Source organism: Puma concolor, chromosome C1, assembly GCF_028749965.1.
Source record: "Puma concolor isolate L17-30 chromosome C1, mPumCon1.1.hap2, whole genome shotgun sequence".
In the NCBI taxonomy this organism is placed as follows: Eukaryota; Metazoa; Chordata; class Mammalia; order Carnivora; family Felidae; genus Puma; species Puma concolor.
In genome coordinates this window covers 116,199,122-116,224,341 of record NC_141674.1, presented here as the reverse complement: position 1 = coordinate 116,224,341, position 25,220 = coordinate 116,199,122, and positions in this window count along the sequence as shown.

Here is a 25,220-nt window from a genome sequence, read left to right as displayed (position 1 = left end):
TGCCAAGCTTCCTCTCTCCTTCTGGAAGGTTCTTTTCATTCACGTAAAGGGCTAATTCTCCTATTGTGCCACCACTGGATGTACAACATTCCGGATTGCAGTATGCTACAGACATTTCAGTGATTTTCCTTCATTCACAAGAGATTTCAGCATCTTGCTTTTTGAATCCTTTTTTTTTTTTCACTTTCTTACTTATAACTAATATCAACATCATTTTTTTTTTTATGACTGCAATGTACATGCCGTCTCATCCAATACTCTTCCTTTTCAGGTTTTCAACCTTCTCAAGTCCACTTTTCCACCTCTGAAATTCTGATTTCCATCATCTTGCATTTTGAATATCATATTCTCTATTTAAATCTCACTTACGAGTTTATCTCAACTCCAACAAATTTTCAGCCACATTAGGATATCCACTGGATGAACCAACTATTTTTTTTTTCATTGCTACTGTCACTTTGTGTTATCACTGCCCTTCTAACTCAACTTAGATCTATTTAATTAATTTATTTATTTTAAGTGGGCTTCACACCCAATGTGGGGCTTGAACTCATAACCCTGAAATCATGAGTCACATATTCTACCGACTGAGCCAGCCAGGAGGCCCCTAACTCAACTTAGATATAATAGTCTGACACTAAAATTGTTTATTTACAGATGCTCAGCTCCCTTAAATCTTCCCCATTTGTCACAAACATCTGACCAAAATCAAGCCCATTAAAAACAACACATTTAGTAACCCACTTTGACACAAATTTAGTTGAACGGAATTTTATATGTACATACACAACACACTACATATATGGGTATGTATACGCACTATATTTTATACAAATATAGTTTTGGTATACTATTGTATATGCAGTATATTATATAATGTTAGATTTCCCGACTGAAGATAGGATAAGAAATTTCAAGTGTGCCTTCAGCAATGGTGATGTCTCAGTATTTTTTTCTAGTTCTTTCCATTTGTAACAACCTAAAATGGCTATTTTATATATTTCTGTTTCTTCTCAGAATTTAAATACACCTTCTGCCTTGCACAGTCTCACTGATGCTTTATATATACTACACCGGAAAAATAGAAGCTGTCAGACATATATACGCCTTCTTCCCTGTACCAATCATGTCAAACTCTCTACACATACACAGACACACATGTATTCTTCCTGCTGCCATATATGTACTATCTCTGTGCTTATCTCAGGGCAAAAGTTCCACTTGTTTACTGTGCTCCATTGGTTCTTGATGATTTAAAAATATCCTCCTATAAATAGTCTCACATTAGTGAGACTTCCCGCATTAGTGGTGTTTTTTTCCTTCCAGTCTGTGAGGGGAAAATGCTCTGAGGAACTTTCATTTCTGGGGCTGTAGAATTTATCGTTAAAAATATCTCCTGATTAAAAAAAAATATATCTCTGATAGGAATTGTGGGTGGATGTAGCAGGGATAATTTCATGAGGATAATTGAGTTTCATAAAATATTAAACGAAATCCCTAGGCACCAAAACTGAAGAGATACTAGAAAATTTTCCTGACACATTGGCACCACAGCTATGGCTGCATTCAAGGTATTTGCTATTCGCAGTTACTTGGACACATTGAGTGTGAATGCACTCACGTGGGGGAAGGAAAACAAAAGGCCTCTTGCTCCAAAATTTTATTATCTCTTTTAAATACATACTTTGAAAGCTGTGTGTGCACTACTTTAAAATTAAAAAAAAAATTATCAAAGGTTTAAAAGTGGGAGAGGAGTAACAAACATGCAAGGAGAGAGAATAAAGTCAGAATCCTCAAAAGTTTATACCTTTCGTGGAAAGTAGGGTTTAGCAGAAAAACAGTTGGATCGAACTTAATGTAATCTCAACTCAACAAGTTAATTCAAAATTGTTAAAGAAAGAGATTCTTTTAGAACTCCTGGAATAATAAGTGCAAATACTCTTCGTTCATGTGACTTCTTACTGCATTCTCATAATTTCTGCCTTTTGAAATTGAGTATATGATCCCAAATTATGACAAAGGGCAAACACTCAACACGAGTCTGTAGGGAAAAAACCTCGAAGGAATATAGACGTTGGATAATGTCTATATTCAAAGTGTTTAGAAAGGTAAAAGGGAGAGTTGTAAATATGGGCTAGGAATAAGATACTAACAACCCAAAACAGGCAAATATTTAAAAAAATAAATTACATGATCATAATTTTTACAATTATAATTAGAAGGGTGAAACAAGTTTAGACAAAGTAAGATTTTGTGAGGAAGAAAGTACATCTAAGGAAATTATTTAGAATGGAAACAAAGAGACAAACAGATGGAAAAAAATAAGTCTGAAGGCTACTGCAGCTAAAAATATACAGCTTATGATAAGACTAACCCAGAGAAAGAAATATTGGAAAAAAATGGTGAGAAGAATTAAAATAAAATCATGCATGGAAGTGGTCCAGATTTATTTATTATTTTTTTAATGTTTATTTTTTGAGAAAGAGAGTGTGAGCAGGGGGAGGGGCAGAGAGAGAGGGAGGCACAGAACCCAAAGCAGGTTCCAGGCTCTGAGCTGTCAGTGCAGAGCCCAATGCGGGGCTCAAACTCATGGACTGCAAGATCATGACCTGAGCTGAAGTCAGACACTTAACCAACTGAGCCACGCAGGCACCCCGAGAAACATCCAGATTTAAAGAAGAAAAAAGGAACTCTCAGATTTAGAGATAATAAAATATTCATACAGAAAAACTAAAAAGAAACCCACACCCTAATTACCCTGTGTTGAAAGGAAAAATAAAAGACAGTATAATTTTAAATGAGCCAAAGAGAAAGCACGGTTTATCTTGTAAGGTATAGAACTTAAACTAATAGTAACTTTCCATTAGCAAAAATGGAAGCCACAAGAGAAAAAAATAATAAATACTTTGAGGTACTGAGAAAAATAATTATTGAACCAAAATTAACTAGCCAACTAAATGAACTTGCAAGAATTAAGTACATTAAACACATTTTTCTGTACACACACACACACACACACACACAGAAAGACATTTTAAAAAATTACCAGCAAAATATCCTTTCCAAAAGAACTTCTTATTTGCCATGCTTCAGAAAGCAGGAAATCTCAGAAATAAAAGGTGTTCATTTATCGAATAAGGTCTTGCTTTCTTCTTAAATACTGACATAATCTTGCTGTGTGCATACTGCTAGTTTAGAACAGCTTCTTGCTTTATAAGTACATAGGGACTCTAGAACGGGGTTACAGGTTGAAACATAGCGGAACCACAGGGGGAGTTTAATGATCTCTGGAAGTGGACACTTAATTCTCTTGTCGTTAGCAGAACTGAGACACACGGCCGGCCCTCACCAGATGAGAAGGCCACGTAATCTAGTGGCTGAATTGCTGCTTCCCAGGTACAACTTAAATATCTTGGACATGGAGGACAGATTTTGGCGGGTACCTTAGCTTGCTCCCTCATGACAGCTGAATACGGCCATTTTCCAAGGGCTGTTTTCCTGGAGGACTGTGTTGCTCAAGGGTAACTCACATTTTATTGCCAAACGACGGGCAGTTAACAATTTCATAGTACTGTGACCACCGTCAGATGATTTTTGGTCTGGAAAGGACCTCAGTGGCTACATACATGGTTTTCATGGATCTGTCCATCTCTCTATCTTTTTCTAAGCCCCAGCTAAGGATCAGGCGTGAAGTACAGAGGGGTGACAGGAGAGCAGTGGTACCAGCCCTAAGAGGCTCAAAGCGAGAGAGCAAAATTGAGTTGGAGAATAAGCACGTAAAAGAAACACATCTCATAAATCCTTACCTCTAAATCCTATTTGGGAATACATTTTATTTTTAACAGCATTACACAAGTACGTAGTTTGAAATGCACTATTAATAAAAAGCTTACGATGAGGGGCGCCTGGGTGGCGCAGTCAGTGAAGCGTCCTAGTTCAGCTCAGGTCATGATCTCCTGGTTCGTGGGTTCAAGCCCTGCGTCAGGCTCTGTGCTGACAGTTCAGACAGAGCCTGGAGCCTGCTTCAGGCTCCGTGTCTCCCTCTCTGCCCCTCCCCCACTCACGCTCTCTCTCTCTCTCTCTCTCTCTCTCTCTCTGTCTGTCTCAAAAAGAAACCAACATTAAAAAAATAAAAACAAAGAACTTATGATGAAATTCATTGTGCTCATCCTCAGCCCTCCTTCCAATTCCATTCATGTGAAGTTTTCTACATCCCCATCTGTATTATCTAAGACATTTTTTTGAGAGAGAAAGTGGGGGAGGAGCAGAGAGAGGGAAAGAGAGAAGCTTAGGCAGACTGCACACCCAGCATGGAGCCCAACCTGGGGCTTGATCTCAGGACCCTGGGATCAAGCCCTGAGCTGAAATCAAAAGGCGACACTCAACCGATGAGCCACATAGTGGCCCCATTAAGACACTTTTTACTCACAGTGTTGGACTGTTAAATAGTTCACTCTTAATCGATAACTAGTACAGTGTTATACTCTTTATACAATGCTTATTTTTCCTAGAATCCACTAGTATTCACTTTTTCTTTTCTTTTTTCCTGTGGAATTTGAGTCCAAATAAAGTTAAGTAATTTATCCCACTTCACACAGGTCTAAGGGCATCGACACAAAATTCTGACCCATATTTTTACGGCAGATTGTGGTCACGCTACTCTATAACTTGCTGAAGCTTCTGGAATTGTCAGTGCTGTAGGCAAGTTACAGGTAAGGTTTTTAACTGAATTCTTCCGTAACCAGAAGCCATGTGATGGTGGCATGAGAAAACGGTGAAGGTTGAGTTCCAAGACTGGGCTTTACCCAAGAAACTCCAACGGTGAGGTTTTGTTTCTTTCTTCAGGGTTGAACAATCATGAGTGTATTCAGTTACTTAGTTTTTAAATAATTAATGAGTATATAAGAAAATTGCAACTAGCAAAGGAAGGCATACTGCTTCTCTTTTCATGTTAGTGATGCAAAATTATGTAAAAGCTGGTTTCAATTTGACTTAAAGTCTTAGGTATATTAAAATGCAACTGCTAATGTGAAAAAAAAATTGTGAGGCTGGCCAACGCTATGAGCTAAATAGTGATAATACCAAGTATTCTTTTATTCACCATTTATTATGTGTCAGGCATTGTGATAGAGTCACATACACAGATTTAATCTTTTAATCAATTCACACAAATAGATACATTTAGTTCTATTAGAGATAAGGAAAATTAGATAGCACAGTTAATGAATTTTCTTTCTTTCTTTTTTCTTTTTATTTTAAAGAGAGCAAGAGCTAGCAGGAGAGAGGGGCAGAGGGAGAGAGAGAGAATCTTTTATTTTTTTTAAATTTTTTTTTTAACGTTTCTTTATTTTTGAGACAGAGACAGAGCATGAACTGGGGAGGGTCAGAGAAAGAGAGGGAGACACAGAATCTGAAACAGGCTCCAGGCTCTGAGCAGTCAGCACAGAGCCCAACGCAGGGCTCAACTCACAGACCGCGAGATCATGACCTGAGCCGAAGTCGGACGCTTAACCGACTGAGCCACCCAGGCGCCCCGAGACAGAGAGAATCTTAAGCAAGGCTCCAGCTTCAGCACGGAGCCTGATGCAGGGCTCGATCCCACAACCCTGGGATCACGACCTGAGCCGAAATCAAGTCACATGCCCCACCAACTGAGCCACCCAGGCGCCCCGAAATGAATTTTCTAAAGTATGATAATTGACAAAGAACTAGCAGACTTGCCACACCTCAGACCTGCTCATCTTAATGCCTCCTTCTTCATCCTCAGTGGCTCATTGTACGTGGGTAAGCAAAATCCCCGTACGTTTACCGGGAACTTGAAGCAGACCATTGTTTGCGTGTTTACTATGTCATAAGAAACTCACCATACAGGTCCTATGCAAGACCCAAGGAAATAGAAAATTTTAGCCATCCACAAGAGGCCATAAGCAAGTTTCAAAATAACACGAAGCTGTGATGCAAAGAGAAGCAGCAGGGAGTTCGTGATTTGACAGTCATTAATTGTTGGTAACAGATTTAATTATTCTTTATAGTAGTGCAAATGAAAACATATCAAGAGTCCGTGCCCCTTTAGAACCTTTAAAACCTTTAGAACCTTTCTAATTCTGAATAGAAAGCTACTTGACACTGAAAGGGCGGGCCTACGCCGGCCGACTCCATCTTGTTCTGTGTTCTCCACCTTGAGTGACTATGTCCCCGACATGACCCTTTTTCCGGGAAAATCGCCGAAACCTCAGACCGCGCCTCCTCCCCTTGAGTAACCTCCCGCTCACCCGTTCAAACTTCCTGATCAAAACACGCCCAGAGACCTGCGTAACAGGACTCTGACCCTTCCCCAGCCAATCGGCCGAGGCCACGACCCTTCCCTAGCCAATCGGCTGCCCCTAGACCCCTATAAAACCTTTGTGCTTTTGAAACTCGCTCTCTCTCCCTGGTATCTCACCGCTGCGTTGGTGCAGGTAGGGGACTGAGCTCGAGCTAGCTCGAATAAAGGCTCTTTTGCTTTTGCATCGGACTCGGCTCCCTGGTGGTCTTTGGGGATCACGAATTCTGGGCATAACAGACACCAAATACTGTCTGTGTTGATTTTGAAACACTACATAGCCTGCAGTAACATTGCCCTATTATTTTATTTTATTTTATTTTATTTTATTTTATTTTATTTTATTTTATTTTATTCTATTTTATTTTATTTTATTTTATTTTATTTTATTTTATTTTATTTTGCTTTACTTTACTTTATTTTATTTTATTTTGCTTTATTTTATTTTATTTTATTTTACTTTACTTTATTTTATATTTTATTTTATTTTATTTTATTTTATTTTATTTTATTTTAAACTCACGGAGCATCAGCAACCCTGGGCTTCCTAAAACCCCCTCTCGTTTATGTTCTCCACATACTCAGGTCACAAACTTCCCTACCAAATAACCACGCTTTGTTTTCAGAAACACTTCTTGCCTGTTCTTATTGCCCCAAAAATCCATCCTTTTCTGGCCTGTTTGTTACCTTCTCAAGACACATCAAAATCCACATAGCCAGCGTCTGCTTCTAGTGTCCATGAAGGGCTTACAGGTATGATGGGAAAGATGCCTAATGTTTCTTAGGCTGTTGCTCATTTTGTTCCTTGAGGTTATGTTTCCACAACCAGCAGGTTTGCTTTGGGACTTACCCGGAGGAAATGATGGCCCACAGGCCACAGGACACCTTCTGGCTGCAGGAAAGGGCTCTCCCTCCCTTGCTTCCCTCGGGTGTGTACCACCTGCCAAGGAGGACTGCGCACTTGTATGCAGCAGGAGATGGCTGCGTTAGCTCAGGGTGTCCCCTGACACCCCACAGCCATCTGGAGAACCAAGTGAGTGCCAGGGAATTAGCAGAATTGGATACAAACCAAATCAAGCAACTTACTCAAAAGGAAGACCCAGCAAACTTTCTCAATGCTCCCTTTTTTAGGTGATAGAAAAATTACAGATTTGGAGTCAGACATAACTGAGTCAAAATGACCACTTTATTTCTTAAAAGCTTTGTTACCCCAGACTTGATTAACTTGTATAATCTTACTCGCTTTACCTATAAAATGTAAGAAAATATATGTATATAAAACTTCCAGTTACATACGTGTTCTTCATGTCTCAGCTTATATCTACAATATATACAAGTGTAAATATATTACACATGCTGTTTCCTTTCTTCTGACTTAACCTCCATCCCATAGCAGTCTCTCCAGGTCAACCCCAGCCTGGGAAAATTCAGTGCTTATCTTTTTGCAAATAATTTATGTAAGTTCTCCCTCTCGAGGAATGTATACACCTCCTCTTGTCTTCAGTGAAGGTTGTGTTCTCTTCCTTCCAAAGGGAACAGTAGGGAAAGGGAGGAGGGGTAAGACCTACCGGTGAAGAAACCTGACAAACAAATACAAGGTCGAGCCAGTGAAGAGCCATCTTGACAGCACGCTGTTGACCTGATGTGCGGAGAATGACATTTTGCCTCCGTTGTTTGCTCCCCCGGACCCATAACTGCAGTCTAACCATGAGAGACACAGCAAACTGAACCAAACTGAGGAACATTCTACCAGATACCCCTCAAAACTGTGACAGTCATCAAGAACAAGGAAGGTCTGAGAAACTACCACTCTTTCAAGGGGCTCAGAGTTTTATTCTGGATGGGCTCTAACAGAAAAAGGACTGTGTGTAAAAATTAAGGAAATCCAAATGAAATGTGAAATTTAGCCCATAATAATGTATCAGCATCAATGTCACAGCTGAGACTCACGTGCCACGGTAGTGGATGGAAGATGTTCATAATAAGGAAAACTGCCTGTGGTGTGTACGGGACCAGTCTGGAACACTCTGCAACTACTCCAAAAATCGAAAGCTGTTATCAAATAAAGTGCTTACTGAAAAAGTCAAGTGAATAGTAATTCACAGTAAGAGAAATTGCCACATGACATGTCCCTGTTCCCTTTCTTACCCATGACTGTCCCTTTTTGGATGTCAGATCAGAAAGAACATTTTTAGAAATTCATTATTTACAATCAATTTTGTCTAAAGACCCATTAGTAAAAGTTAGTTTTTTAAGTGGAAATACTTTTTAAACTGTCAATTAGCAAAACTTCATTTTACTTAAAACTGATTCTGTATTGGCATAGTTTACAATTTTTTTTGGGGGGGGATAAAATCCAGGAATACTTTGTGTACATTCTCGGTTAAATTTGGATCCTGCCTCATGCAAAATTCAGTGAGCTTCTTAGATGAAGGGATAATAGGAATCATAAAATCACACTGACAGGTAATTTATGCTTGATGAATTTATCCTCATGAAATTTTGTAACACAAAATAATTAAACCTGGGAAAAGTTTGCCAAAGCAAATGTGTATAGTATCTGAATAATGTAGGTTAAAAAAAAGGTCTCTGAGCCCGGTGAATTCTGGCCAAAGGAATTTGGGGGAAGATGTGAGGAATATGATCTAATTTGCCCAATGTGCTAATATTTACCCTGCGGATTTTTACGAGAAAACGGAGTGTAATGTGAAGTAACATTTGCCTTTCTCTTCACTAAGTCTACATTTGGACCACAGAGAACCCTATGATTACCTCTGAGTCTGAGCATTTATGTACCCCAGTTCTGGTTTCTGTCCATTCAGATGATGGAGGTCAGATGCTAGGAGTCAGAAACTACTGGATTTAAAGTCAAGGTCAATATCTGAATGACACTGGTGATTTTCCCAACTTTGAAAAACCTTATTTTTCCTTAACATGAAGCTATAGCAACTACTTAATTCACCAGGCACCTGGTAATTTTGAAACAAGTGATAGTTTCTTTCCTTTCTATTTCCGCTTTCCATAACCTGCTCTCCTGCCTTTACAAAACAACAACACAAACAAATGGAAATCCATTACCAGATAAAGTCCAGTTGACTCACAAAATATTTACTGGTTCTTAAATAATCTGCTCAGATTTCCCACTCACGAGAAAGTGACTTGCCACAATGTGAAACTTCTTAAAATTATGATGGTTGTGGGAATTTTTGTCTCTCTTAACTTCTTTTAACTGAAATATTACCCCTTTCTCAGATTTACAGGACAAGTTGTCACATGGAACGTAACTAGACGATATCAGAGGGATTGTACTTACTAATATACCGATACAAGGGAGACAGTTCAATAAATATTTGTTAATGTGTCTGCCATACTAAGCTCGATACTTTGCTCTATTTAATTCAACTTCAATTTTTAACTGCAAAAGAGTGACAGTTAATCCTCAAGAAATGTCTAATATGGCCCAGAGCAAAGAGTTTCCCTTTATGGTATCATCTGCTAATCCCCACACTAATTGATTTATTTAAAGGAAAAAAAAAGTACTCCATTTATTTCAATATGGCATTCAAAATACTTTGTAAGTCTCTTCATAATTCCTACCTCTTTGAATTTACTCCCATGAAGATATTCCCTCTCATCTTGTCTTCCCTTAAGATTTTTTATTAGCTCTCTGTGGTCTGTACAAGTTAAGTTCAAGCATTTCAGCATGACCTACAAGGTCTTCTGTCACCTGCCTTCTTCCCAAATGTCACCTCCTGCCACTTACCTATTTGCAATTCATACTCGAACAATGGCGAACTGTATAAACGTTCCCAATGTTCTATGCTGCTTCATGAATCTATTCACTGGCTTGTCTTGTTCTATTTGTCTTTAATGAGCCCTGTCTCCTGTTTAATGAACTTAAACTTGATAACTTTTGTTCAGTTCAACAGTCTTCTTCTTCAGAAAATCTCAAACCTCAAAAGTCAGATTGAGATACTTTTTTTTTCTGTATTCACAGGGCATTTCTCCTTTATGCTAATTTACTCCTAAATTATCGCCTACAAATATTTAGTTGCCTTTCTCAACCAATTATTAATGGAGAACAGAAATTGTGTCTTTCTCACACTTTTGTTTCAGTTCCTTTCATGTTTAGTATATAGTCAATAGTATTTTTTTTTTTTTTTTTTCAGTTGGACAATTTGCCACCCATCAATGCTGGGGTTGATCATTTATAACAGCTATTACCTCATTTGATGAATTATCAGAATAATTCTGCAATGATCATTATTACTGTTTTATAGAAAGAGGAAACTGAGCCTCAGTGATGTTAATTACGTTGCATGTGAAAGCATTGTTATAGCAGTTATTCTACCTCCTAACCTTTTCAGTGGTATCACTTAACCTCTCTTCCTGCCTACCTGTCTTTTACATAACAACACATTTTTTTCTCTTCCTAAGAATTTTTCTTCTTGTTGTGGGAAAGAAAATTATAGCTACTTGCATACAAAGAGAAGAGTTAATCACCACCCCAGGGATTAACCAAGGTTTCATGAAGGAAAACAGAACTTGAAGTTGACTTTGATAGGGGACAGGATTTATGGAGGCAGGGAAGTTGGAGGGAGAAGATTCCAGATGGGCTTATGCCACTGGTGTGGACATAATGAGGTTCATGTCTGTTCAGGGAATTAAGTTTGCTGTCAGGAGAGGAGAAAAGAAGGGAGTTTTTACCACGAAACAATAATGCTTGTTTTCAGAGAAAAGCTATCTGAACAGATTGGAAGATGGTGTGGAAAGAAACTTTTTTTTTTTTTTAAGCTTTTACTTGATTTTAATTTTCAGGATTTTAATTATGGACAATTTAACAATTACAGTAAAACCTTGGAGGGTAAGCAACTTGTTGCAGGAGACTTCTGCAAAAGGAGCAAACATTTGTAATAAATTTTTGCTTGATAAACGAGTGATGTCTCCCAATACAAGTAGTACGTGACGCTGAATGTCACATGATCACAAGTGAGCCAATGGTTCTAGAAATTCACTTTGATGTACGAGTGCTTTGGATTACAAGCATGTTTACTAAACAGATTATGCTCATAAGGCAAGGTTTTACTCTGATTGAAAGATAATACAGAGACATCTGTTATATACTATACCCAGTTTCCCCCACTAGTCATATCTTACTTTGGCTTGATACATCTGTTACAATGAATGAGCCAATATTGACGTATTATTAACAGAATTTCATAGTTTATGTCAATTACTTTTTTTTTCTTTTTTAGTTTTTACTTGTCTTTTTTACTATTCTAGGATCCTGTCCAGAAAACCATTTGACATTTGGTTGGCGTTTCTCTTTAGTTCCCTCTTGCCTATGGCAGTTTCTCAGACGTTCCTTATTTTTAATGATCTTGACGTTTTTGTAGAGTATTGGCAAGGAATTCTGTAGTCTGTGTGCTCTTAGACTTTGATGTATCACAATTTCTACCCTGTTAAACAACTGTCTAGTAAAGATATTACAATGTATCAAAGCTTATTTAGAAGAAAGGTGCTATACATTATGAACATAGTTGATGTTGTGGTTATAAGCCTGGGACCAGGTAAAGCGAGAAACATTGGCAAGGCAACAGAGTGTTCAAAAACTGGCTTCCCAGACATCAACACAGTGATTCTGGTGATGGCATGACCTCCACACTGACTACACTCTGAGCCAACCCAAGCCGCTAAGAGGACATAAATTGACAGTCCCCAATCCAAGTGTGTCACCTCTGTGCAGATAGACAAACCTTTGCTCCTTGCTCTCGCTGTCACTTTGGCAAGTTAAATAAGAACCTTCTGAATCCTGCTTATGACATATAGAAATCTACTAATAAATATGTCTTTTCAAAAGCAGTGGGAAAAATCTTTGTGAACAAGGAATTCAGAGGCTTTAGAGTAACTTGGCTTCGTGGCTTTGAATAAAACTCTTTAACTCTGAAGACAAAGGAAAGATGCTTTGGGTTTGGGGGTGCAACTACACCTCCCCACTCCTCATTTGTGCTTGCAGTATGAGACAGCTCCACTATTTTGCCAAGGGATTCATGGAGTAGAGCAGTCAACGTGAATGTGTGAGAAGCTTGAGTTCTGGGGTCCTTCAAAAGAATACTGTTTCATGGTTTTCAAATGCTAAGGTGAGTCCAGTTCTCAATTTTTCTACAATTATGCATCCCACTTGACCCCGTTTATGGAAGAAAAACTTCAGAAGTCAGCATGAATAGTAGAAAAACAGTGCACATGGAATCAGTCTTGAGAGAGATCCATTGTCTCCTTAGACAAGGTCATCAACCTGCATGTATTTTGGTTTTCGCCATCAGATCCTTCCTCCGTGCCTGTGAGGGATGTGGAGGTAATGGTGACCCTCAAGAGGTAGGATGCACAGAGGCTATCCCAAGGGACAATATTAATGGGGGCAGAAACTGGAAGGAAGTCAGTTGCAGACCCAGGAATCTGGGACCAGGATGCTGGGATGAGGGCACGTTGTGTGTGTGAAGGGATCTGGACCCCAATCTATAGCATACATGCTGAAATCGGGCAGTTTGACTTTGGCTCTTAGCTCTGTCACTTATCAGCTCTGTGCATTTGAACAAATTGTTCAACTTTTCTAAGCATGATTCCTCTCCTGAAATGTGAGTGACAGCCTCAGAGAGGTGTTGAGAATATAAAATGGGATAAACATGTAAAACAGCTAGCACAATGTGTTAGGGGTGTTGATTATAATGATGTTGTTCACAGCTCCTCTTAAGGACCGGGTGGCACAGAATGTGGGTAGATCAGCTAATGGACCCATCAGGATGGGACTGAGACACTCAGGATAAAAGTGCATCTGATGACATTTTTTATGCTTCCCATACATTCCTTTCTAAAAGCTCAAATAACATGGCCTATGCAAAAGCAGAATAAAACTTAGAAAAAAACATTATAAATAAAATATTTTATTATGTCACTAGTCACATTCATCTGCAAATAATGCTTAAAGCATTTGGATGTAGTTTTTTTTTCTTTTCTTTTCTATTCATTAATTGAGTACCTTGCAATAGCATTTACTCTAAAGTTTGTTAAAACGTGTCATTTCTTCAAAAGAATAGAGAAATTTTACCTCAACATAGGTTGAATTGTCAAAAATTTGAATTAGTGAAATCCAGATAAATGAATTTCAACTTCATTTGCTGCTCCATTGGATGTGTTTTTGACGCTCAGAAAGCTTCAGGTTTGGGGAATCTGGGTGGTTCAGTCAGTTGAGCGTCCAACTCTTGATTTCAGCTGTCATGATCCCAGGGTCGTGGGACTGAGCCCTGCATCAGGCTCCGTACTGAGCACTGAACCTGCTTAAGATTCTCTCTCTCTCTCCCTCTGCCCCTCTCCCCCACTCATGTATTCTCTTTTCCTGAATAAATAAATAATAAATAATAAATAAAATACAGAGATTAGAAAGATAGATTACAAAACATAACCCAAAATATAGATTACCTAAAAGAAACTCATTTCAAATATAGCAATAGAGATTGGATGAAAGTAAGTGCAAGAATGGAAAAAATTCCATTAGGCGTGTGAATCAAAAGACAGCAGGCTGACTATATGAATATCAGATAAAGTAAACTTCAGAACACAGGGATTGCCAGAGACAGAGACAGAAATTTAGAATGGTTAAAGGGTCGATCTGTTGAGAAGATGTAGCCATCTTACCAGTGTATATATTGAACAACAGAGCTGCAAAATCTATGAAGCCAAAACTGATAGAACCGAAATGGGAAATAAACAAATATGTGATTATACATATGTATCACCATGCTGTGTCAATAATGAACACCATACCAAGACAGAAAATCAGCAAGGATAGAGAAGAACTGAATAACCATTAACCAACAGGATCTAATTGATATTTATAGGACATTCTACCCCAATAACAGCATAATAATTTTTTTCAAGTGTCCATAGAAGCTATACAAGGATAGATCATAACCTAGGCCATAAAAACAATCTTAACAAATTCAAAAGAATTGAAATCATCCAGAATCTGTTCTCCAACCACAGCAGAATCAACCTAAAAATCACTAATATAAATATAATTGAAAAATATCTAAATACTTAACAACAAAAAAACATACATCTAAGTACTCTGTGAATCTCAAGGAAATAAAATTATGCATTGTACTAAAAACATTAAAAATAAAACATGACATTTGTGAAACACAGCTAAAGTAGCACTAAAAGGAAAATTTATAGTATTAAATATATACATAATAGAAGACGAGAAGCCTCAAATAAAGATAAGAGCGTGAGTTAGTGAAATTGAAACAGGAAAGCAACAGAGAAGATCAATAAAACCAAGAGTTGGGTTTTGTTTTTTGTTTTGTTTTTTGAAAAATCAGTAAGATTGACAAACCTCTAAGAAAATGAACCAAACCAAACCAAAACAAAACAAAAAAACCCAAGAGAAAACAAATTACCAATATGGGGTACGAAATTCTAGGTCTTACAGACTTCCAAAGGATAATATGTGAATAGTATGAACAATTCAACACACTTCCACTTGACAATTTGAATGGAATAAACTAATTCTTGAAAACTGTAAACTATAACTCATTACATATAAAATGCTACTTTTAATAGCTCTCTATGTATTAAGTGAAAATACATTATTTAAAAACCCTAAGGGGCGCCTGGTTGGCTCAGTCGGTTGAGCATCCAACTTCAGCTCAGGTCACAATCTCATGGTTCATGAGTTCTAGCCCCATGTCGGGCTCTGTGCTGACAGCTCAGAGCCTGGAGCCTGCTTTGGATTCTGTGCCTCCCTCTCTCTCTGTCCCTCCCCTGCTCACACTCTACATCTCTCTCCCTTAAAAATAAATAAACATTTAAAAAATAATAAAAATAAAACCCATAAAAATAACCTTCAGTTTCAAATGGTTTAACTTGAATTATTTCCCCAAATGTTTAGGGAAGAATTAGTACCAATTCTACAAAGTATCTTCCAGGTACTAGAAGAATATGGAAAAAATTTTAATTTATGTTGTGAAACTAGTATTACATAAAGAGCATACAAATACATTATAGACACACAAAAAAATTGCATCCTTCATGAATATAGACACAAATACCCTTCGCAAACACTAGCAAATAGAGTTCAGTAATATTATATAGGTAATATATATAATTAATCATATATTATAATAATTATATATTATACAATTATATTATAGTCATATGAAATTATATATAACATATTAATTAATATGATATTGTTATAATTATTAATGAATAAATATAATTAAAGTAATAATATATAAATTAAATAATTAAATTGAATAATTAATTATTAATTAAATATTAATTAAATAAAATAAGTACATAATGTATGTAATTACATATAATTATATTATAATTATATAATTGCATAAAATTATATAAAATTATATATAATATATTAATATGATATTGTTATAATTATTAATGAATAAATATAATTAATATAACATTTTACAAATTAAATGATTAATTAAATTAAATGATTAAATATTACTTAAATTAAATAATTACATAATGTATGTAATTATATATTTAACAATTAATATATATTAATAATATAAAATTATATTAATATATTAATATGTAATTATATTATGTAGTTAATTACTTATATATATAATTATATAATCAAACCCATCCTCCACATTAACATGCTAAAAAAGAAAAATTTCACAATCCTTTTAGCCCCTGCGGCAAAATCCTTTGGCAAAATGTGGCATACATTCATGTTAAAAACTCTTAGAAAAATTGAAATAAAGAGAACTTCCTAATTGATAAATAGCGTCTTAAAAAAAACCCTTCAGCTAACATAATTATTTTTTTATTCACGTATAATTGGCATACAGTGTCTTATTAGTTTCAGGCATACAGCATGTTGGCTCAACAACTATCCATTTCTCAGTGCTTGGGACAATAAGTGTAGTCACTCTCTGTCACCATACAAAGTTATTACAATATTACTGACCATATTCCCTAGGGTGTACTTTTCATCTCCGTGATGCATTTATTTTATGACTAGAAGCTTCTATATCTTAATCACCTTTATCGATTTTGTTCACCTCCCCTCTGGCAACCACCAGTTTATTCTCTGTATTTAAGAATCTTTGTTTTGTTTTTTTGTTCATTTGTTTGCTTTTTGTTTTTTAGATTTCACATACAAGTGAAATCATATGGTATATGTCTTTCTCTGTCTGACTTATTTCACTTTACATTATACCCTCTAACTCCATCCATGTTGTTGTAAATGGGAAGATCTCATTCTTTTTTAGGGCTGAGTACTATTCCATTGTATACATACACCACAACTTTTTTAATCTGTTCGTATATTGATGGACACTTGAGTTGCTTCCATATCATGGCTATTGCAAATAATGCTACAATAAATATAGGGTTGCATGTATCTTTTTGAGTTGGTGTTTTTGTTTTCTTTGGGCAAATATCCAGGAGTAGAATTACTGAATCATACATTATTTCTATTTTTGTAATTTTTGAGAAACTTCCAGACTGTTTTCTACAGTAGTTTCACTGGTTTAAACTTCCACCAACAGAGCACAAGGGTTCCCTTTTCTCCACATCTTCACGAGCACTTGTTTTTTGTCTTTTTGATACTAGTCATTCTTACTGTTGTGAGGTGGTATCTCATTGTGGTTTTGCTGTGTATTTCCCTGATGATGAGTGACACTGTGCATCTTTTCATGTGTCTGTTGGCCATCTGGAAGACTCCATTGGAAAGATGTCTATTCAGGTCCTTTTTTTTTTTTTTTTTTTTAATTGGATTGTTTGTTTGTTTTGGTGTTAAATTGTATACATTCTTTATATATTTTGGATATTAACCCCTTACTGGGTATATCATGTGCAAATATCTTCTCCTATTCAGTAAATTGCCTTTTCATTTTGTTTCTTATTTCCTTCACTGTGAATAGGCTTTTTATTTTGATGTAGTCCCAATAGTTTATTTTTGCTTTTGTTTTCTTTGTCTGAAGAGATATGTTGCTAAGGCCAGTCTCTCAGACAGCTAACATTATTCCTCGTTGTGAAACACTGATTTTTTTTTCCCTTTAAGATGAGGAACAAGACAAGACTGTTCCCTCTCACCAGTCTCATTCAACTGGTGCCAGTTCCAGAGGGTCTAACTGCTGTAATGAGGCATGAAATGGAAATAAAATGCATCTAGATCAGAAATGAAAAAAAAAATACTGTCCCTTTTGGTAGATGACAAAAATATCCATGAGGAAAATCACTTCATATCTACGAAACCCAAAAATATTTAGAACTTATAAATCAATTCAGAAACGCCACAAGATATAAGATAAATACAAAAAAATCAACTGTACACCTATATACTAGTGATATACGACATGAACACCAAAATTAAAAATATAAGGCCATTTCCAAGAAGATTCCCTACACAATTCCCTACAAAACATCCTAGTTAAAGAAAATGTTTCTAAAAGTTCATTAATAATTATTATATAATACTTATTTACTTTAATACTCTATTGTTTTATAATATTTATTTTGTAAGTTATATAAAATTGTAATACTTTATTACAATATACTATTGAAGTTTTATTATTTTGTATTCATTACATATTCAAGAGTTTATAAAAAATGCTTGGGGGGGCGCCTGGCTGGCGCAGTCGGTTAAGCGTCCGACTTCAACCAGGTCACGATCTCGCTGTCTGGGAGTTCGAGCCCCGCGTCAGGCTCTGGGCTGATGGCTGATGGCTCAGAGCCTGGAGCCTGTTTCTGATTCTGTGTCTCCCTCTCTCTCTCTGCCCCTCCCCCGTTCATGCTCTGTCTCTGTCCCAAAAATAAATAAACGTTGAAAAAAAAAATTTAAAAATGCTTGGGGTCAGCAGAGTTTTCTTGAAAGAAAGTTTGAACAGACATCACAGTGTTTGTTTTCTCGAAAGAAAGTTTGAACAGACATCACAGTGTTTATCTTCTAATGATTCTATCCCTTCCAAACCACACGACCTCAGGTGAATTATTTAAATACACACATGAGATTTTAAGATTTAAATCCTGTCTCTCATGACCTTGCAAAAGCTACATAACCTCCCTGGGATTCAGTTTCCTTACCTGTGAAAAAGGAGTTAACATTGTTACTTCATCATGGCACAGATGTCCTAATGAAAGTATACATCATATCATATGTAAATCACTTAGAATTGTACCTTATGCAGTAGGTGCTATGTAACCTTTGTCTTTCACTATTACAACTATTGAGTTGAATCACATGATTGGAAAATTGTTTCTTGCATTTAGGAGACTACAAATATTAACATAAGAATCTTGGTCTTGGAGGTGCTAGAAATTGCTCTGAAAGGTTTATCTGCATGTTGTGCAAGTATTTCAAGTTTCACAACAGGAGTGGATCTTAGGCCTGGATACGTTGAAAGTATTATTCTTTCACTCTACAAATAATTTCAAAGGAGCTTTCATTCTCCATGAACTTTGCTAGTCCTTCAAACTAAACAAGTAGCAATATAACGTGAAAGGTGATGAGTGACACTCTGGTGTGAGAAATTGTCTGAATGCGGTGGTGGCCCTCAAGCTCAATAACAGGTCAGCTATCCCGATGGGCACCATGCAGCAAGTGTCGCCCAAATTAAAATGCTCCAATCATACAAGCTTTTTAAAAATCACGCAGCAACCAATTCAAACCACAGAGTGAGAAGCAAGAGGAAAGAGACAGCAGAAGTCAAGACGCTCAGAATACTTTGGGAGTGACGTGGGAAGTCCTCACTGCCTGAAGCCTGGGCAGTACAATGTTCTCATGTCCTGATGCTCCATCTGCCACATCAGCCTTTTCGCTGACGGTGTAGATACAGGGATACCCTTTAGGCTCAAACAATGGGGCCCACAGATAGAAAGTGCCCTGGGCCAATAACATGTTTGCGCTATTGGAGACACCCAGGGACAAGAGGCTTGACACACCAGTGGCTTGAAAATCAGCTCAATGAGAAACCATGGGATTTGTGTTTCCCGAGCAGAGAACATATGGAGGCAAAATGGGTGTCGCTGCCATGTTGCTGAATTAAAACTTTGTGAAAATTAAGTACCCATGTCAATTGAGTGAACATGTAGCGATTCTTGTTTACAGATGTATCATGGCTATTTAACTCATCAGTATCCCTGACTCCTCCCATCACTTTCCATGTTTGACACATATGCTCTACCTTCCCTTGATGTATCATCCTTAACAACCCTATGAATTCTGCCCATATATATATAAGAGCAGTTTTGCTTGCTAGCAACTTACCTGTCTAAAATATCTTAAAGGTTTTGTGGCTAATAGACTACAAGTTTATCCATGAAAGCAAGAGCACATTATAAGTATGGAGAAAAATAAAGTAGCTTGACTGATAGCCCAGGTCAGCTGGGACAGTATCCTTATTCCCTGGCGCAGTGAGGAGCTCAGCCCTTCCTCTTTCTAGTACCTTTCTGGAAGTCCCAAGGGGAAGAGTTTCCCATGGCTCTGCACCAACCCTGGTGTTTCTGTGCCCCTGTCCCTCTCACTGCTCTTCCCCCAGGGTCCCTGGGCCACAGTCCCATCCCTTTCTAGTCAGTGTTTAGAGCCTGCTTGCTGATCTACTACTGACATTCTCTCTGTTCCTTCTGCCCTGAGACCCTTGGCACAATTTTTCATTCCGTTATTGCTTGTAGGAGTTCTTTGCCAACCCTCTCACCTGGCAGTCTCAGGGTGCAACTCAGTGTCCTGGTTGGCCCAAAGATATTTTTTTCTTCACATGCCCTATCTTTGTGTTAGCAATCTCATAGCAAAATCATGAATTTCTTTAAAAAAAAAGTTTGTTTATTCTGAGAGAGAGAGAAAAAGAGAACACGGAGGAGGGGTAGAGAGACAGGGAGAGAGAGAATCCTAAGCAGGCTCCATGCTGTCAGCATTTAAACACAGTTTTTGACTTTCCTAAGCAATAGAAAAGTTGTAAACGTATATATCCATAAAATGTAAAGATGCTATTACGTGTAGACAGCCACAACTTGGATGGGTAATAATTACATTAGAACTTCAAACTGATATGGAAGTGTATCATGGGAGCCTTTTCCCATTATATCTTCTGAATCGAACCAACATTTCATGTAAAGTCTAGTTTATTTACCACTGTATGCATTCAGTAGTGACACTGTCATAAAAGTCATAAATAAATGTTGGGCCTAAAAATGCTGAGGATGCTTCCCATGATCAACGAAGTACCATGCAATGACATTGTTTCTTTTGAAAAATAAGCTTAGCTACGATCCCATTCTGTCAGTTTCTGTACTAATTGCAATTTGTAATTTTTCCAAGTAATCTGGAACAATTTACTCATATCTTCTAAGCATGTTGGGAAATGTTTCAAGCCTTCAAATTTATAACTAGCGACCTAAGACATTTCATGCTATTTTTTTTAATTGTACAAAATCTAAACGGTCCATGCATACTTGGAAATGTTTGAAAGATGTAAATCGTTTTGCATGTATTTTATTTAAGATATATTAAGTTGATAATCTCTTATAATTTTAGCACTTGAGCTTTTCAAAACAAAACTAATTTCCCTTGACAATTAGGGAAACTGATTAAAAGTAATAAGGTAACTCTTAGTTAAGTAATTTTGTGAAATACCAGATACAACTAAGTTGAACAGATTTCTCAATCTGCAGATTTCTCAGACCCTGCATTTGGCATGGTTTTATCAAATCTTGGAATAAAAGTTAGTAAATTAAAAAAAATAGTAAAACTTTAGGCTAGTATATATAAAAGAAAAGCATTTGATTCAAAACTTCATTAAGGACAAACATCATCGAGAAGTAGTTGTTCCAAATCTTTGAAACCATTTCATGAACCTGGAAATACATACTAACAGCACATCGTAATACGATCTTTTAAAAATAAATTTGAAAACCAACATCTTCTACTGAAAGAATTTACACTGCATTGTGCCCACTTTTGTTCATCATCATGGCCCTGATTCATCAAGAGAAGTGAAAAGGTAAGTTTCAAATTGAAGGAAATCATTTATAATACACAACCAAGAAAAAAGAAATTCATCAAGAATGTGTAAGTGACCCATGTACGCCAGTAAGAAAAGTACAAACAGCAAGAGAAAAATATGCAAAAGATTTACACGGGCCTTACTCAGAAGAGGAAACACATAAAGCCAATAAACACTTAAAGATGTATTTAACTCATTAGTGACCAGAGAAAGGAAATCAAGAACATAAAGAGATACCATTTTACACCTATTTTACTGGCATAAATTAAAGTTTGACAATGCCTAGTATTCAAGATGAGAACAACAAAAAAGTCAACCACGCTGACACTGCACAGCTTACTGTCTTCATTAAAATAAATACAATTTCATTTTTTATTGCAGTTGACAACGTTGTGTTAGTTTCAAGTGTATAACAGCGATTTGACAATTATGTATATTACACAACGTCCATCATGATGAGTGTGGCTACCATTTGTCAGCAAAGTTATTACAGTGTTATTTACTATACACCCTCTGCTGTACTTTTTTCATCCCTGGGATTTATTTATTTTATACTTGGAAGTCTGTGCCTCTTAATCTCTTTCGTGTATTTCACCCATCCCTATACTCTTCTTGCTTCCAACAACCACCCGTTTGTTCTCTAGATTGATGAGTCTGTTTCTGCTGTTTGTTTGTCATTTTATTTTGTTTTTAAATTCCACATGTAGGTGGAAGCAACTAGTACTTGTCTTCTATCTGACTTATTATACTCAGCATAATGCCCTCTAGGTCCATCCATCTTGTTACAAATGGCAACATTTCATTCTTTTTTATGGCTGAGTAATATTCCGCATGTGTGTATGTGTGTGTGTGTGTGTGTGTGTGTGTGTGTGTGTGTGTCTGCATGTGTGTGTGTGCACATGCCTGTGTACATAACCATATCTTCTTTTTCCATCCATCTATGAATAAGCAATCTGTTTGCTTCCATATCTCACCTATTGTAAATAATGCTGCAATACACATGAGTGTTCTTATATCTCCTTAAATTAGTGTTTTTGTTTTCTTTGGGTAATATCCAGCAGTGGAATTACTGGATAGTATGGTTTTTCTATTTTTAGTTTTTTGAGAAACTGCCATACCATTTTCCATAGTGACATGAGGGTTCTCTTGTCTCCAAATCCTAACTAATGCTTGTTATTTTTTGTCTTTTTGATACTAGCCATTCTATCTCATTGTGATAGCTCACTGTGGTTAAAAAGAAAAAAAAAAGATTAAAAGTGGCAAATAACTTTATTTTCTCCTGAAACTCTCTCTACCAAAACCAAAGCAAACAAATATACAAAAACCTTCTTTAAATAAACATTGGAGTGTTCAACTCTTCAATAGATAACATGAAACCACAGTTTACTACCCAAGACATATTTCAAAATACGTGTAGCTTAAACACACATTGTGGTGTTTGAAAAATATCCTAAGAAAAGAGCCATCCAAATGTCTGCCCAGAGTAGAATAGTTTGTGGAATGACTACACAATGAAATAGTATATAGCTTTTAATACGAACACAGTAAAGGGGCACCTGGGCGGCTCAGTCGGTTAAGCGTCCGACTTCTGCTCAGGTCATGATCTCACGGTTTGGGAGATGGAGCCCCACGTTGGGCTCTGTGCTGATGGCTCAGAGCCTGGAGCCTGCTTCAGATTCAGATTTTAGGATGAGGATAAGCGGGGGTCACTCTGAGGTGAGACCTCCACGTGGCTCAACGTGGGTAGTAGCTACATTACTATTCATTTAGTAAATAACAAAACGTATTGGGGCACCTGGCTGACTCAGTCAGTTAAGTGCCAGACTCTTGATTTCGGCTCTGATCATGATCCCAAGGTCACGATCCCAGGGTTGTGGGACTGAGCCCCACATTGGGCTCCATGCTGTGTGTGTGGACTGCGTGAGACTCCCTCTCTCTCTCTCTCTCTCTCCCTCTGCCCCTCTCCCTATCTAAATAAATAAATAAATAAATAAATAAATAAATAAATAAATAAAATTTAAGAAATAATAATAAATAATAACAAAAACATACCATGCACTTGTGTTTTGCACACTTCCCTTACGTGTTTTACATTTTATAATGACAAGTAAAAATGAACACAGAATCATTCATATATTCGTACATAAATAAAAGTGCCTAGTGTGGTACAGGGTGCAACGCATTTCTTTGTCTAAAGAGGAAATGTGTAAAGAAGTGAAACAAAAAGCGATGGCCTGTGAAGTTACAAAGAAGGATGGGGGAAAGGAAAAGTGGAGGACTTTAAGCAGGAGTGGCTGGAGGTTATTCTTTGAAAAAGTCAGTGAAGAAGAGGGCAAGTAGGAAAGATAAGCATTGGGTTACGATAGAGGCCCGTTCAAGACACACAACACGCGTGGATGGGAGACTGGTGAGGCTTGATTTGAATGAGAATGGGGGCACCTGTATAACCCACTACTTCCTCGGTCATATTTGCATAATGGGTTCTTCCCTACAGGAAAAATACCTTTGGAGATTGAAAACATCTCTCAACTCTTCATGCAAATAATTGCAGCACCTTTACATGTTTACATGACTACTCTGGATTAATCCTGCAAAAAAAAAAAAAAAAAAAGATCGTTTCACAAAAAGAAATATGTAATTGTTTTCTTTCGGGTCTTTTTTGGAACTTTTATTTTTACTTTTATCTTCATTTATTAAAGCAATAAAAGTGTAAGAACATAAAATAATATTCTTCTCTCTCTATTTACAATTCTACTTTAAAAATAAGTTTTCTTTTTTTTTAACGTTTTATTTTTGAGAGTGCGAGCAGGGGAAGGGCAGAGAGAGAGGGGACAGAGGATCTGAAGCAGGCTTTGTGCTGACTGCAAAAAGCCCAAGGTGGGGCTTGAACCCACCAACTGTGAGATCATAACCTGAGCCAAGGCCAGATGCTCAACCGACTGAGCCACTTAGGCGCCCTTAAAATATTTTTTCTTATGTATTATAGGTCATATCATGCTGATAATATTTGTACTACTTTTTATTTTATATATATATGTGTGTGTGTGTGTGTATATATATGTATATATTTTTAATATGAAATTTATTGTCAAATTGGTTTCCATACAACACCCAGTGCTCATCTCAACAGGTGCCCTCCTGGGGCGCCTGGGTGGCGCAGTCGGTTGAGCGACCGACTTCAACCAGGTCACGATCTCACGGGGTCCGTGAGTTCGAGCCCTGCGTGGGCTCTGGGCTGATGGCTCAGAGCCTGGAGCCTGTTTCCGATTCTGTGTCTCCCTCTCTCTCTGGCCCTCCCCCGTTCATGCTCTGTCTCTCTCTGTCCCAAAAATAAATAAACGTTGAAAAAAAAAAAAATTAAAAAAAAGAAACAGGTGCCCTCCTCAATGCCCATCACCCACTTTCCCCTCCCTCCCACCCCCCCATCAACCCTCACTTTATTCTCAGTATTTAAGAGTCTCTTATTGTTTGCCTTCCTCCCTCTCTGTTTGTAACTATTTTTCCCCCTTCCTTTCCCCCATGGTCTTCTGTTAAATAAAGCCTTTTTCTAGTTGCTAAAAGTAACATTCAGTCATCACTCTAAAAAATTTTCTAATATTTTATCCTAGGACTGAATCATAATTTTCCTCACTTTTCCAAATTTTTCCTATATTTTTCCTCCTATAAGTAGCAGTACAAAGAGTATCACCCGACAGTACGATATTTTCTACATTTATGATTATTTCTTTACTGTTTAGAGCAGAACTACATGTGAACTACATGTAAATATTTTTTGACTCTTGAAAGTATTGCTAACTTGTTTTCTGAGCATTTTTAAAGTACTTGCCAAAGTATATGAGAGAGTAAATAATTTCTCCTCCCCC